A 17,467-nucleotide genomic window follows, 5' to 3' on the forward strand; every position below is an offset into this window, starting at 1 on the left:
ATGTCTTTGGTATCTGCTCTATCTCTTTGCCAACCTAAAATCTGGGAAGGTTGCAGGTTAGTTTTTAACACAGAGGATTTATAATACAAACCAATATGGAAATATTCTCACCTGAGTTTATGAAACTTTCTGATTTCATCTATATAGATAGTATCATTAAGTAGGTATGTATAAAAAGCTATGAAAAAATTTTCACATAGGTATGTTAGTTAATAGCTAGTATGTGTTTCTCACAAAATCCTGGAACAGAATCAAACTCCCAATTTCAATATGGGGTGGGAGCCCCATATTGAATTGAATTTGGGAGACCCAAATTGAAAAAGAAAGAGGAAGATATCATAGAGAAAGAATAAAAGCCACTAGCTTCCAAGTCCTGAATTGCTTCGACCTCATTTCCCCATTGCTATACCAAAGAAATGTGCAAATATTTTTCATTCTGCTAATGGGCATAGTGATAATGAATTAATGTTGGCAAGATCTTTTGAAATGAGAATGTAGAGTTTATTAAAGAAGCAAGAAAGAAGACTAGAGAAAGGCCTTTGGATTGGCAAGATTTTATAATGTTACATAACATGTTTTTTGCACCAAAGGAATAGGGCAGCTGACTTTAAAAAGGATTTTTTTTTGTCTTCCTGTTACTTTGATAATAGCAAAAACCAGTCTGATTTAGCAATTACTTAAAATGTTTGAAAAGTCCACCATCTGAAAGAAAAGGAGCCAAATGATGTAGCTGCTACTCCTTTGTTTTAATCATTCATTCAGCAACATTTACGGAATTTACAGTGAATGTCAGCAGTCTTCCAGGCTGTGTGGGAGACAGAAAGATGTCTAAGACCGGAACACATTCCACAAGTGAATTTATAATTTAGTAGAGAAGGTAAGATATACAGACACAAACATCTACAACAACACAAGACAATGTAATGCAGGCTATAAAAAAAAGTGCAAAGTACTTTCCTGGGGTGATTGGAACATTTTGTGGGGAGTTGGCCTTGGACCTGGTCAGGAATATGACACAATCTTCCAGAGTGAAAATACAGTCAAACAACCTCCTCTGTGAAGGCTTTGCTGACCCTTCTCCCCACTCCCCTTCCCTTCCCAGCCCCAAATGGAGGTAGATTTCTGTGCTCCTTCTGCCTTATTGCATACTGTAATTTATACAGACTTTCATCATAACAATTATATTTTAATTGTCATTTGCAAGTCTTGTCCTTCCAGGTAATTATAAAGACCCTTAGGACAGGAACCATATCTTTTCATGTTTGTTTTCCTAACATTTAGCAGGGTTTCTGACATAGTGTACTTAATAAATATTGAGGGAGAAAGGAAATACATTACAGAACACATTCAGGAATCAGTAGGTACTGGAATTTGGCTGAAATCAAAGATTCATGAAGGAGAGCAGTGGGAATTAAAGTTGTAAGAGCAGGTTGGAAAGTAGGTTCGAAACTATCAAGTGTTGGTGAGTAAATGGAACAATGGAAACTCTTCTGCGCCACTGGTAAGACTGTAAATTGGTACAACCATTTGGGGGAACAATTTATTAACATCTAATAAAGTCAAAGATGCTCATATCTTGTGACCCAGAAATTCCAGTTCTAGAGTAAGTCTTGCTCATGTTTGCAAGGAGTAGATAAAGATCCTGTTGGTTCTTTTTCTGGAGAACCCATGCTAATATGTCTACTAAATAAATGAGATTTTAATTTTCTAATTAATTTGCTCACATATCAAAAACTCTTCAATTCAGGTTCCTTATTTGAAATTAGGGCTCGTAGCTTATGTGTCATCAGGCTGTTGTGAGTATCAACAGGTGAAGCACCGGCATGGTGCTGGGCACATAAGCACTCACTTAAAGTTAGTTCCTTTGATTGTGACCCTGGATAGAAGAACATTGCTTAGCCAATTGATCATGAAGTCAGCCTGCAAAAATGTGGGTTGAGGCTTGAGGGGTGGGTCAAAGCAACTTACCTCAATATACCTCAGAGTAAATCTAAAGTTCAAGATAAGTTCAATATTTTCTCCCTGCCAAAAAAAGAAAATATGGGCTGCCTCTTTCTTTTATCATCAAAGATGTCATGATCATCACATGATTTTTCTTATACTTTTATTTTACTAACCTTAGAAGCTTATGGGTACTAATTTCCAGGAAGAGAATGAGGTCCAGCAATTTACCATCATTCCCACGTACAAATGGAGAAATTGAGATTCAGGAATTGTCTTACCCAAAAGAATATGACAAGTCAGCCCCTAAGTTCAAGTATCTCTCCAGGTATATAGGCAGCTAATGAGGTCGGGTTTTCTGTAGAATTAAATGCCAGGTGCAGTGAGGGTGCAAAATACAGAGAAGATATTGGTCTCCCTTCAAGCTAAGGATAGAGGCTAAAACTTATAGAAAATATGTAGAAACCAATTCTATGAGGAATATACATATTTATGATTCCAATTCTTTCAAGTCTTTGCTCAAACTTTACTTTCTCAACACCTTCCTTTGTCATTCTATTAAATACTACAGTCTACCCCCCTGCCCATTACTTCTGATTCTTCATCTCCTGCTGCAATTTCTTCTAAATTGAAGTATAGTTGATTTACAATATTGTGTTAGTTCAGGTGTACAGCAAAGGTATTCAGAGATATATATTTGAAAAAGAGGATACATAGTACATATTCAAACTCTTTTCCATTATAGGTTATTACAAGATATTGAATATAGTTCCCTGTGTAATACAGTAGGTCCTTGTTGTGTATCTATTTTCTGTACAGTAGTATGTATCTGTTAATCTCATTCTCCTAATTTTTCACCCACCACCTTTCCCCTTTGGTAACCATAAGTTTGTTTTCTATGTCTGTGAGTCTGCTTTTGTTTTGTAAATAAGTTCATTTGTATCTTTTTTTAGATTCCACATATAAGTTATATCATATATTCGTCTGACTTAATTCACTTACGTATGATAATCTCTAGGTCCATCTATGTTGTTGCAAATGGCATTATTTCATTCTTCTTTATGGCTGAGTAATATTCCATTGCATATATATGCCACATCTTCTTTTCCATTCATCTGTCGATGGACATTTAGGTTGCTTCCATGTCTTGGCTATTGTAAATAGTGCTGCTATGAACATTGGAGTGCATGTATCTTTTTTTTTTTTTAAACTTTTATTGAGATACAGTTAACAGACAATAAACAGCATATATTTAGAGTGTACAATATGGTATCCCAATCTCCCAATTTATTCTCCCTCAACCCTCCCCGCTCTCCCCACTTGGTGTCCATGTGTTTGTTCTCTACACCTGTGTCTCTATTTCTGCCTTGCATTTCCTCTTTCATAGTTGTTAGCATTTGCCTTATGTATTGAGGTGTTCCTATATTGGGTGCATATATATTTATAATTGTTATCTCCTCTTCTTGGATGGATCCCTTGATCTTTATGTAATGTCCTTTATTGTCTCTTGTAACATTTTTTATTTTAAAGTCTATTTTATCTGATATGAGTATCGCTACTCCAGCTTTCTTTTGATTTCCATTTGCATGGAATATCTTTTTCCATCCCCTCCCTTTCCATCTGTATGTGTCCCTAGGTCTGAAGTGGGTCTCTTGTAGACAGCATATATATGGGTCTTGCTTTTGTATCCATTCAGCCAGTCTGTGTCTTTTGGTTGGTGCATTTAGTCCATTTACATTCAAGGTAATTATCGATATGTATGTTCCTATTACCATTTTTTAAATTGTTTTGTTGTTGTTTCTGTAGGTCCTTTTCTTCTCTTATGTTTCCCGCTTAGAGAAGTTCCCTTAGCATTTGTTGTAGGACTGGTTTGGTGGTGCTGAATTCTCTTAGCTGTTGCTTGTCTGTAAAGGTTTTGATTTCTCCATCGAATCTGAGTGAGATCCTTGCTGGGTAGATTATTCTTGGTTGTAGGTTCTTCCCTGTCATCACTTTAAATATATCATGCCACCCCCTTCTGGCTTGCAGAGTTTCTACTGAGAAATCAGCTGTTACCCTGATGGGGATTCCCTTGTATGTTATTTGTCATTTTTCCCTTGATGCTTTTAATAACTTTTCTCTGTCTTTAATTTTTGTCAGTTTGACTACTATATGTCTTGGCGTGTTTCTCCTTGGATTTATCCTGCCCGGGACTCTCTGTGCTTCCTGGACTTGGGTGGCTATTTCCTTTCCTATGTTAGGGGAGTTTTCAACTATAATCTCTTCCAGTATTTTCTCAGGTCCTTTCTCTCTTCTTCTTCTGGGACCCCTATAATGCAAATGTTGGTGCGTTTAACATTGTCCCAGAGGTCTCTTAGGCTGTCTTCCGTTCTTTTCATTCTTTTTTCTTTATTTTTTTCTGCATCAGTGATTATCACCATTCTGTCTTCCAGGTCACTTATTCACCCTTCTGCCTCAGTTAATCTGCTATTGGTTCCTTCTAGTGTCTTTTTCATTTCAGTTATTGTGTTGCATATCTCTGTTTGTTTGCTCTTTAATTCTTCTAGGTCTTTGGTAAACTTTTCGATCTTTGCATCCAGCCTTTTTTCAAAGTCCTGGATCATCTTCACTATCATTATTCTGAATTCTTTTTCTGGAAGGGTGCCTATCTCCTCTTCATTTAGTTGTTTTTCTGGGGTTTTATCCTGTCCCTTCATCTAGTACAAAGTCCTCTGCTTTTTCATTTTATATGTCTTTCTGTGGCTGTGGTTTTCAGTTCCACAAGATGAAATATTGCTGATACTGCTTGATACTGCTGTCTGCTCTCTTGTGGAGGAAGCTATCTAGGGGGCTCAAGTGCATGCTTCCTGATGGGAGAGACCGATGGTGGGTAGGGTTGGGTGGGAGTAGCTCAGTAAGACTTCAATCTGTCTGCTAATGGGTGGGGCTGTGTTCACACCTTTTTGGTTGTTTGGCCTGAGGCTACCTAGGACTGGAGCTTACAGGCTCTTTAGTGGGGCTAATGGCAGACTCTGGGAGGGCCCACACCAATGAGCACTTCCCAGAACCCCTGCTGCCAGTGCCCCTGTCTCCTCAGTGAGCCACACCCACCTCCGCAGGCAACCCTCCAACACCAACAGGTAGGTCTGGTTCAGTCTCCTGTGGGGTCACTGCTCCTTGCCCCTGGCTCCTGGTGAGCACATTTTTTTGTGGCCCTCTAAGAGTGGAGTCTCTGTTTCCCCCAGTCCTGTGGAGGTCCTGCAATCAAAGCCCACTGACTTTCAGAGTCTGATTCTCTGGGGATTTCTCCTCCCGTTGCGGAATCCCAGGTTGGGAAGCCTGACGTGGGGCTCAGAACCCTCACTTTAGTGGGTGGACTTCTGCAGTATAACTGTTCTCCAGTTTGTGAGTCACCCACCCAGCATTTATGGGATTTGATTTTAACGCATTTGCGCCCCTCCTACCATCTCACTGCAGCTTCTCCTTTTTCTCTGGATGTGGGGTGTCTCTTTTGGTGAGTTCCAGTGTCTTTCTGTCGATGATTGTTCAGCAGTTCTGCACGTATCTTTTTGAATTAGAGTTTTTGTTTTTTCTGGATATATGCCCAGGAGTGAGATCGCTGGATCATACAGTAACTCTATTTTAAGTTTTTTAAGGACCCTCCATACTGTTTTCCATAGTGGCTGCACCAGTTTTACATTCCCACCAACAGTGTAGGATGGTTCCCTTTTCTCCATACCCTCCCCTCCTGCTGCACTTTCTACCTTATGTGTATAATACCTACTATATAATCTATGTATTTAGGTTTATTTTTTATTATCTCTCCCTACACACACACACACACACACTCTCACACTCACACACATGCATGCACACACAAATGTAAATTCATAAGTGCAAGGATATTCTGTCTTGTTCACTAATGTATCTGAAGTACCTAAACAGTACCTAACACATACGAGGCACTCCATGAATATGTGTGGGATAAATAGGTTCTGGGAGACTTTAGGAAAGTTTCACGGGGAAGACATTTTGAACACATGCATTTGCTCCCTCCCTAAACCCTAGTAAAATAACAGTAAAGTGATTTTTTAAAGAGGCATAATCCTATAAGGACAAAAAGAATGGGAGACAAGACCACAATAAGACTTTGGAAGCTGGAAAATAGAAGAATGAATGCTCACTGTCTTAGTAGAACCTGGAAAGCTAAAGCTTAAGCCAGCAGTGGGGATAGCCAAGAAGCAATGCGATTTACACTGAAGAAACCACAATGGTTAAAGATTTGGTGGTACCAGCTTCCTTTGGAAGTGGGGGTGGTGGTCGGAAGTTACGGCTAAGAATAGAATAATTGTTCTGTTGTAAGGAGATTCCCCCCAACTCTAGGCAAAACACTGGAGGTTTATTCATTGGACAGGGTAAAATCAAGGGGAACTGGGAAACACCAGATTCAGTTAAAGGCAGAGTTATTGTATCAGTCTGGGTCCATTCAAGAGACAGAAACTACCAGTATTACACAAAAGATGGGAGCTCAGTAGAATATTTGCATACTGAAGGTCAGACTCCTCAGTCCCTTTCCTCTTTCAGCTTCTAAATGCTGGCAGCCAGGCTGAACTATTCAGGCAGGAAATTGAAGGAAGCTTTTTTGCGGGCTCTGATAACCTAAAAGGAAAAACCTGTGATATGGAGAATGACTCAAAGAAATAATCCAGTTGGGAACACAGAGATCTGCTTGTATCACTGAATGTGCTCAACTCTGATTGGCTTTTTGGTGCCCTACTATTATGAGAGGGTGATTCAAAAATTATCCACACTCAAGTTATATTAAAACTTCTGTTGGCTGCACTGTCTTGTCAGTGCTTTCCGTTCAAGGCTACTGTCTCCCCAGTCACTGCTGTGCAGGTGTGAATGTGTTACATTAGTTCATTTGTAACTGCGGTGTGAGCAAAAATGGATGCCCCACTGGTGATTTGCGTGAAAGAGGAGCAGCGTGCTCGTTTTTTGTGGTCTGAGGGTGTACCTGGTGCCGTTATTTATTGAAGACTTTGAGCGCAGTATGGAGAAAGTGTTTTGTTGGAAAGAAGTGTGTATGAATGGATAAATTCAAGGAAGTTTGCACAAGTGTTAGCCATCAAGAAGGAGCCAGACGCCTGTCCATGTCCATGGCTGATAACAACATTGAACGTACACGTGAAATGATTCTGAAATCACATACACATACACATGAAATAGACAAGTGACAGTGGATTATGTGGCAAATCATTTGCAAATCAGCCATAGCTCTGCCTATGAAATAATCCACAGCAGGCTTAGGTTTCAAAAAGTTTGTGCTAAAGGCTAAACTTGGGATTAAACGCAGAAGACTGTTATCCAAGCAGTTGTGATCTTGTATGACACTGCTCATCTGCACACTTCTGCCCACACTGTCGTAATTCTGCAAAAACTTCGTTTTGAGGTGTTGAAACATCCTCCCTATAGTCCTAATCTTGCTTCATCAGACTTTCACAAGTTTGGTCCCCTGGAAGCAGCCCTAGGAGGATGAAGATTCACTTCTGATGAAGTAAAGACAGAGGTGCATTTGTGGCTCGCAGCTCAGCCTAAAACATTTTTTGATGAGGGAATATGAAAGCTTATTGACAGATGGACAAAGTATATTGAAAAGCAAGGAGATTATGTCAAAAAATGATGTATTTGTCTTTTCCAAATGTTAATTAAAATAAATTCTACAGCCAGAGTGAGGATAATTTTTGACTCACCCTAGTATTATAATTTTTGAATTATAAGGGTTCTTTGTATACTTTGGATACTGGTCCCTCATCAAATATATAATTTGCAAATACAGTTGTCCCTTGTTAACTACAGGTTCCATATCTGCAGGTTCTGCATCTGTGGATTCAACCAACTATGATTGGCCGACTGTATTTTTATTGAAAAAAACAATCAGTGTAAAAATGGACCCATGCAGTTCAAACCCATGTTGTTCAGGGGTCCTCTGTATTTCTCTCATTCTGTGGGTTGTCTTTTTACCATTTTTTTTTGGTTTTTTTGGGTTGTGCTGCTCAGCTTGCAGGACCTTAGGTCATTGACCAGGGATTGAACCCAGGCCTACGGCAGTGAAGGTGCCAAGTCCTAATCACTGGACTTCCTTTCACTTTCTTGATAGTATCTTGATAGCACAAATTTTAAAATTTTAATGAAATCCAATTAATTTTTTGCTGTTGTTGCTTATGCTTTTGACATCATATCTAAGAAATCATATGCCTGATCCAAGGTCACAAAGATTTACACTATGTTTTCTTTTAAGAGTTTTGCAGTTTTGCTCTTACATTTAGGTCTTTGATCCACTTTGGTTTAATCGCTGTATATGCTCTGAAGTACCTCAAAAACTTTAAAAGTGTAAAGGGGTCCTGAGAACAAAATGTTTGAGAATCAGTTATTTACTTCATTGAGGCTCAATTTCTTAGCTTTAAAATGGTGACTGTATTGGACTTACCACCTCCTAGGGCAGCTATAAGTCAAAAGAGATGATGTAAATGATTGGACATAATAAATTAAAGCATTACTCAAATATAAGTTGTCACTACTGCTATAATTTCTACAGTATATATTGTCTGTCCACCTGTTGAAAGTTCGTTACATTCTTCTTGCTCTCTGTCATAGCATTTTCCTCATACTACACACCTAGCAGAGCCTCACTAAATATTTTTTGATGAACTGATTAATATAGCATAAACAACCTTGCCTACATTCTCAGGGAGGTAGAAAGAGAAATAATTACTTTTTTTGGCAGTCATAGCCTTTTTCACCAGAACTGTTAAGCTAAATCTTCCACATGCTGTTTGTGAAATTTATATTTTGAACATAAGCATGGTAAATTTCATTTATTTGTTAATCTTAACTTTGCAACCTATTGAGAGTTTTTTGAATCCCCAATTCATTCTTTTTTTTTTAAAGATTTATTTTTTAAGAATTTTTGAGATACAGTTAACATACAATAAACTGCATATATTTAGAGTGTACAATTTAGTATTTTTTTTCTTATTAGTAATGTATATATGGCAATCCCAATCTCCCAATTCATTCCCCCCCCGACCCTCCCCACTTTCCCCACTTGGCATCCATATGTTTTTTCTCTACATCTGTGTCTCTATTTCTGCCTTGCAAACCAGTTGATTTGTACCATTTTGCTATATTCTGCATATATGGGTTAATATATGACATTTGTTTTTCTCTTTCTGACTCACTTCACTCTGTATGACAGTCTCTAGGTCCGTCCATGTCTCTACAAATGTCCCAGTTTCATTCCTTTTTAGGGCTGAGTAATATTCCATTGTATATATGTACCACATCTTCTTTATCCTTTCATCTGTTAATGGACACTTAGGTTGCTTCCATGCCCTGGCTATTGTAAATAGTGCTTCAGTGAACATTGGAGTGCCTTTTTGAACATGTGTCTTTTTGAATTATGGTGTTCTCTGAGTATATGCCCAGTAATGGGATTGCTGGGTTATATGGTAGTTCTGTTTTTAGTTTTGCAAGGAACCTCCATACTGTTCTCCATAGTGGCTGTATCAATTTACATTCCCACCAGCAGTGCAAGAGCATTCCCTTTTCTCCACACCCTCTCCAGCATTTACTGTTTGTAGATTTTCTGATGATGCCCATTCTAACAGGTGTGAGGTGATACCTCATTGTAGTTTTGATTTTCATTTCTCTAATAATTAGTGATGTTGAGCAGCTTTCTGTGTGCCTCTTGGCCATCCATATGTCTTCTTCGGAGAAATGCCTATTTAGGTCTTCTGCCCATTTTTTGATTGGGTTGTTTGTTTTTTTGATACTGAGCTGCATGAACTGTTTACATATTTTGGAGATTAATCCTATGTCTGTTGATTCGTTTGCAAATATTTTCTCCCATTCTGAGGGTTGTCTTTTCATCTTGCTTATAATTTCCTTTGCTGTGCAGAAGCTTTGAAGTTTCATTAGGTCCCACTACTTTATTTTTGTTTTTATTTCCATTACTCTAGGTGGTGGATCAAAAAAGATCTTGCTGTGATTTATGTCAAAGAGTGTTCTTCCTATGTTTTCCTTTTATAGTGTCTGACCTTACATATAGGTCTCTAATCCATTTTGAGTTTATTTTTGTGTATGGTGTTAGGGAGTATTCTAATTTCATTCTTTTACATGTAGCTGTCCAGTTTTCCCAGCACCACTTATTGAAGAGGCTGCCTTCTCTCCATTGCATATCCTTGCCTCCTTTGTCATAGATTAGTTGACCATAGTTTATCTCTGAGCTTTCTATACCAATTCATTCTTATAAGATATTAAATATCTCTCCTAGCTTTGTTTAACTGAAAATAAGGTAAGTAAGCCTTCTCCGTCACAGATCAGAAGGTTGTCTAGGTCTGAGCCAAGGACAGTGCGAAATGTTTTATTTTGAACTAATCTCTTGATAAAATGAGACACTCTTCTCCCCTGAGTACCGTGCAATGAATGAATGAACTCATCTGATTTACCAGGGTCACTTAACTGTGTCCTCCAAACAGTTCTCTTATTTATGTCATGCACCAGCCTTAGAATCAGAGCCAGTAGAAAAGCCAGTGAAAGAGAAAGAAAAAATATTCTAGAATTTGGTAGGTTAAGGGTAATGTTCTCTACAAAAAGTAACCATAGCTAATAGTTCCTTTGCCTTATATCCCTGGTGAAGACAACACAGTGAGGTGAAAGGGTAGCAGAAACAGTCTGTTATCCAATTGTTAACGACTTGGCAAGTGTGAGTTTCTGTGAAAAGCAGATGGACCCCCGCGGCCATCCCTGCCTCTAAAGAAGGAGAATCTAAAGAAAGAAGGAGCAGAAGGTGCATTTAGAGTCAAAGGTTTTAGAATCAAGATATTCAGTGAAATGTAAGGAAGAGGAAATACATTAGGAGAGCCCATCTGAGTTTTGATATTGGTAACTTCAGCAGAAAGCCTTTAAACTGTCTAGGGAGAAGTTTTCTGATAATGGACTAAAGATGACCCAGGGCTCCTAACAGAACCCTGACAGGGCAGATCCCAGGCTCAACCAGTGTTTGCCTTTCCTCTCTTAGTACCCTGGCTTGTTGAGGCAGTGGTCGTGTTGGGGAGAGGCTCGTGAGATATGAGATAACACAGTGTTGTGGTAATAGATTGGAGGGGTGTGGAATGTCCCAGTGGGCTCTGTTCACTTGAAAAGTCTCTTGTAGTTTCTTTAAATTTTGTTTTTACTTAATACCTAGGTTATACATGTACATAGTTTAAAGAATCAAATAGTTTTATAAGGCTTGTTTTGAAAATAGCAGTATGCCATCCACCTCTCCTCACCATTTGCTGCTCCTCAGAGGTAAACATTTTCAACTCTTTTTAGCTGACTCTTTTGGCATTTACCTCTGTATCTCTAAATGACATGCTTATGTGGCTACTTGTTGAATTTTAGAATTTGTATACATTATTTATTGACTTCCCTCCATGGAAGATGAAAATCTCACCTTCTTGATCACCACCACCACCACCACCACCGCCACTACCACCACCACCACTTTCTCACTCCACATGGCCATGAGTAGGCCTCAATTTCCCTGTCCTCCCCAAACAGTTGTCTTGTAATTTTGGGTTATATCAATGTTCAGTGTTTATATTGCTATTATGACTATGTAAACATTGCTCACACATGAGCCATGTAATATATCCATGATTTCTTTCTTGCACAACTTTTTGTTTTCTCTGGACCTCACAATTACCTTTTTTTCATTTAGTTTTCTATGTACTTAATCATTAAGTCAACCCAACCTCCCCACCAATTGTCTATATCTCTTCTCAATGCATTTGGTCACATTAGGTATTCTATCAGTTTCATCTTCTTGAAGAAATCTCCCCTGGAGCCCTATCACCTGCTTCAACCCAGACTGGTTGCTCTCTAAGTTGCTGCAGAGCTCTTGTCCTGGGAATTCTCTTCAGTGTCATTCTAGAGATTCCCTTTTCTTCTCTCCTAGGTTGGATTCCCTGCTCCTGGATCCTTTGTGTTCCTCTTTCTTGGTTTCTCCTTATTTTGAAGAACTCCATTCTCTGTTAGTCTCGTGAAAAAGAGTGTTCTTAAGATAGCCTCTTTGTCCTCAGTTTTCCAAAATTTCATGATGCTGTGCCTTGTATAGATCTATTCATCCAGCATTAAGGATATGTGGTGGACTTTTTCAGTCTAGAAATGTCATTCCATTCTGACAAATTTTTTTGGATTATTTCCTCCCCATCCGTTTTCTTTATTATCTCTCTCACACTAGAATCTCCAGAATTGATCCTCTATTTAAAAAAAAAAAAATCTTTCTCTTTTATTTTCCATGTCCTTTTCTTTTGCTTGATTTTCTAAGCGGTTTCTTCAACTTCACCCTACAACCTTCTATTGTTTTTAAGATCTGCTATCATACTTTAATTTCCAAAATTCCTTTGGAATTTTCCCTTTTATTGCCTCTTGTCTTGTTCCATGGATGCAATATTTTCTCATTTCTTTAAGAATATTAATGATAGTTTGAGGAAATATTTTCCTTCTCCTTGCATAGTCTCTTGTCCTCCAAGTTTTTTCTTTTTCCTGTTTTTTGTTTGGGCAGATATGTTTCCATAGATAACTGATGATCCTTAGCTATCTGTTCATGTACACATATATCCAAGAGAATTGAAATTATACGTGTACATAGAAACTTATACATGAATGTTCATAGCAGTGTTATTCACAATAGCTGAAAAAGTAGGAACAACCCAAATATCCATCAACTGCTGAATGGATAAACAAAAATGTGATATATCCATATAATGGAATATTATTCAGCGATAAAAAGAATGAAGTACTGATATATACTGCAACATAAATGAACCTTGAAAACATTATGTCAAATGAAAGAAGCCAGTCGCAAAGGACTGAATAGTGTATGATTAGGTTAATATGAAATGTCCAAAACAGGAAAATCTATAGAAACAGAAAGTAAAATAGTGAGTTGTTGCCTAGGACTAGGGTTGGGGGTCTGGTCACTGGAGGGAAGATGAGGAATGACTACTGGTAGGTAGGGAGTTCTTTTTCTTTCTTTTTTTTTTTTTTGAGCTATAGTTGATTTTCAATATTATATTAGTACAAGATAGTACTTCAAAATTCTTGTAGATCTCACTCTATTTTTTGTTATTATAAAATATTGGCTATATTTCCTGTGTTGTACAATATATTCTTATAGCTTTATTTTATACATAGCAGTTTTCACCTCTTTATGGGTAGGGGGTTCTTTTTGGGACAATGAAAATTTTCTAAAATTGGTTGTGATGATAGTTGCACAATTCTGTGAATATATTAAAAACCATTGAATTATACACTTTAAATGGGTGAATTTTATAGTATGTGAATTATATAATTATATCTCGATAAAGCTATTATAAAAAAAATTAAAGACCATGAAGAGAATTTGCTTATGTGGGTTTTATATAGTAAACCCACATAACCTATTAATAACCTGTAATATAGTAACGTATTACATGTTAACATAAACAAGTAACAAACAAATTTTTATGAAAAAATAACAATTTTCCAAAACAAAGAAAATATCTAGTGAGAGCAGTGTTATTGTTTTACATTTTTATCAATCTCTTTAACGTCTGACTTAATAGAAGATAGCTGGATTCTCACATTGGTTGTTTGGTTGATATATATGAAGAAAGTTCTAATCTCATACAGATATATTTGGAAAAAAGAAAAGTATTTCAATAGCCTTTTGAAAGGTAATTATAGATGTTCTTCTTTGAAACTACACTAAAACTCAACAATAGTTTCTTAAAGGTTAGTTGCAATGTGGAATATGAAACCATATCAATGAACTTTTTGTTTTTTGTTATATTAGAATCCACTGATCTCTGTTGCATTTGGAACGCACCTTTTATCCACACATGATTTTGTAATGCTGCACTTTGGTCATTTCGAAAACATTGGTTCACAGAGTTATGCAAATCTTCCAAAATGCTGACACATTTTATTCTACAATATCAAAGAATCACCATCATTAATAATACCACTGATTTCATCAGAGGAGTCTGTAATTACCAGGAAACTGTCAAACTCAGCACCACGTGCAAGTTTCCCAAAATTCTAATTTTTCCTTGAAAGCTCAAATTTTATCATTGGAACAAATACTGGGAGTTGTTTCCTGTAAGTAACAATCTAAATTCATTAAGGTTCTAGAAAACATCTGCCAAATATTCAAGTCTGAATATCCATAGTTTGCCTGTCAGTCATTCTTTTAAGTAAGAATGATGTTATATGAAAAAAAATGGTTAAAAAAAGAAAAAAAGGAGTTAATTTAGCTCACAACTCAAATGATTCATCATTTTGTGATATGCAGCAGAAGTGCCTTATGCATACTGCCTGTTTTTGACACAGAATTTTAAAACGATATGTTCTCAATGGTCAAGATTTAATAATTAATCATTTTTACTGCCTAATCAAGAACACTTTTAAGTGAAACTGAACTCCCTCCACGTGTATGGAAGTGAGAAATACAACGACCACTAGCACATTTTGGTGCTATTGCCTTGATTACTTTTAATGGAGTATAATCTTTAAAAAAATAGAGTCACTATGCTGTACACTTGAAACTAATATGATATTGTAAATCAGCTGTACTTCAACAAAACATAACAATAATAATAATAAAATTTCTACCAGAGACCTAGTTATGTTTCCACAGATAACTGATGATCCTTAGCTAGTTAGAAATCCAATCAGCCAGATATGGTCATTTTAAGCTCATCTAGTTCAGGTCATAAAGGTAGCTTAAATAGATGTGCTCAAAATCATTAGGAGATCAAAAGAGACAAGGTGGACATCCATTCTACAGACTGAAAACAACAAAATTTAACTTCTTTCACCTCTGGAAAGCGTTTTCATGTACTCGAAATGGTAGTCTTAAAACTAGGTAGAACCTAAGAGGTAATCTCATCCATTATCACACCCCAAACAGGAACCTCCTCACAGCATCTCCAGAGGTTGGACAAATCTTGTGAAGAGTGGCTTACCCCTCCCAAGACTTCATAACAGCTGTCCTTGGGTCTCATTTTTCTTATGGGACCCCTATACATATGCAATTAAATTTGATTTCCTCCTTTTAATCTGTTTTACATCAATTTAATTCTTAGAACAGCAGAACCTAGAAAGGGAAGAGGAAAAAGTGTTTCCTTCCTCAATATTACACTTTCCTTCTCCACTAACTGAGCCCTTCTTGAGTCCCAGGCACTGTGCCATTCAATTCTCTGAAGAACCGAATAACCCTATGAAGTAGATACCATCAACAGCCACCCTCCTTTTTTTTTTTTAACTTATTTATTTTATTTATTTATTGGCTGTGTTGGGTCTTCGTTGCTGCACATGGGCTTTCTCTAGTTGCTGCAAGCAAGGGCTACTCTTCATTGTGGTGCGCGGGCTCCTCATTGTAGTGGCTTCTCTTGTGGAGCACAGGCTCTAGGCGCGTGGGCTTCAATAGTTGCAGCACACGGGCTCTAGAGCACAGGCTCAATAGTTGTGGCGCATGAGCTAAGTTGCTCTGTGGCATGTGGAATCTTCCCAGAGCAGGGTTCAAACCCATGTCCTCTGCATTGGCAGGTGGATTCTTAACCACTGTGCCACCTACAAAGTCCCACCCCCCTTTTTTAAGGCATTATGGTTTAAGGATTTCTGGTAATTGTATACAGCTGTGTAACTACCGCTTCAGTCATAATATAGAAGAGCTCTCTCATCCTAAAATTTCCCTCATGCCCTTTTGCAGTCATATATGTAATTTTAAAAAATAATTTTGTACATACTATTTTTTAATCTGAATGTTTCTCTTAAGATGTATTAAACATTTTTAATGGCAATTAATATAGTTTTACGAGATAATCCATGTCTGCATAGTACTCCATTAAATGAATGTTTTCATAATTTAGTTAACCAATGTCCTTTTGTCAAATATCTATGTCCTGTTCCCTTCCCTCTTTCTGAAATTAATTTTTTACTTCTCATGTATGATTCTAGTTTGCTTGTTTTTCTCATATCTCATACCTCTTAGTCTAGGTTTTGCCAACTCTGTGTCCTCTTTTCTTCCTGTTAAGTGTTGGTACTTCCCAAGATTCTGTTGTTGAATTTTCTTACTCTGTAATTCCTTCCCGGGTGATCCATTTTCTCCCTGGTTTCACTATAAACCCTTTGGATCTCATCTTTATGCCTCTACTAAACACCAAGATCCTTATTCCCTACTGTCTACTAGGTATTTTTTCCGTGTGGGTATTCTTCTTGTAATTTAAACTCCACATGTTAAAAAGTGAGCTCCTATTCTCTTTCCAAAATCTGCTTCTGTCTCTTTCTCTCTCTCTTTGAAACTACCAATTTCGGTTAATGCAGGTGCTTCCTTTCCTTCCAGTCACACAGAGCAAAACCTCAAAGTCATTTCTGACTCCTCTCCCTGCTCATCTCACATATCCAATCAATTAAGTGCTATTGATTTGACTCCAAAATACTTCTCGACCCATGCCCTTCCTTTCCATTTGACCAGTTACTATTTTAGCATTCATGTCTCATGACCTCCTAACTGATCTTCCAGCCCTAATCTGGTTCTTCTTTGATCTGCTCTTTATGTTAACTTTCTGAAACACGGAGATTATCTTCCTCTCTCACTTGAAAATAACCGAGGCTCCCTATCGCTCACAGAAGCAAGTCTAACTCTCCAGGCTGGCTTCCAAGGCCGCTGTCCATGTTGCACCCCCATTTTCCCACTTCTCCCGCAGGCTCCGGTTACATCAGCCCTGACAGCTCCCAACAGGTTCCTGCTTCTGCTCGACCCTGTGACTACCTGGTCTTTAGCCTGTTTTGCTGATTCTTCGCTCTTTGCCTCTTACATGACAGGTGTTTGCAGTATTGCAGATGAGAATAAAAATTAGCTCTGCCTACTGGCTGTCGTGGTCAGCAAGGTCTCGCACCACCTCAAAGTCAGTCATGGATTAAGAGCTCATATTGATAATCCTGAGTTAGGGAGGGGCTTGGTAGTGAGGGAGGAGAAAATCTCTCTTTACATTTTTTTCGCAGCAGAGAAGCACTAGATCTGTACTGAGAAGGAAGGCACAGTGTTCTCCATTCCTATTCCTAAAACTCTCCTAGAATTCTATCGTGCACGTCTACCCAACTGAATGGCATTTCAGTATCTTCCCCTTTCCAGTGAATGGCAATCTGAGGTCTAGGAAAGCCTGAACTCTGAGTCAGGCTCCCCTTCCCAGAAAGTCGACAGCCGTCCTGTGATTCAAAGAGAGAGAGAGAGAGAGAGAGAGAGAGAGAGAGAGAGAGAGAGACTATAAGGATAGCACCTCCTGATTGGCGCAGACGGAGTCAGACAAGCTTGGGGGCTGCTGATTGGCTCTGGGTTGATCAGGCGCTGTTGGGCTGTTGTAAATGTAAATAGCTCTGTGACCGGCAGTAACCCCGGTGAGAGGGGGTGGAGAGGGAGGCTCTTCCTCTTCATTCAAGTCTGCGCCCAGACAGG

The sequence above is a fragment of the Hippopotamus amphibius genome, chromosome 5, assembly GCF_030028045.1.
Source record: "Hippopotamus amphibius kiboko isolate mHipAmp2 chromosome 5, mHipAmp2.hap2, whole genome shotgun sequence".
Taxonomy (NCBI): domain Eukaryota; kingdom Metazoa; phylum Chordata; class Mammalia; order Artiodactyla; family Hippopotamidae; genus Hippopotamus; species Hippopotamus amphibius.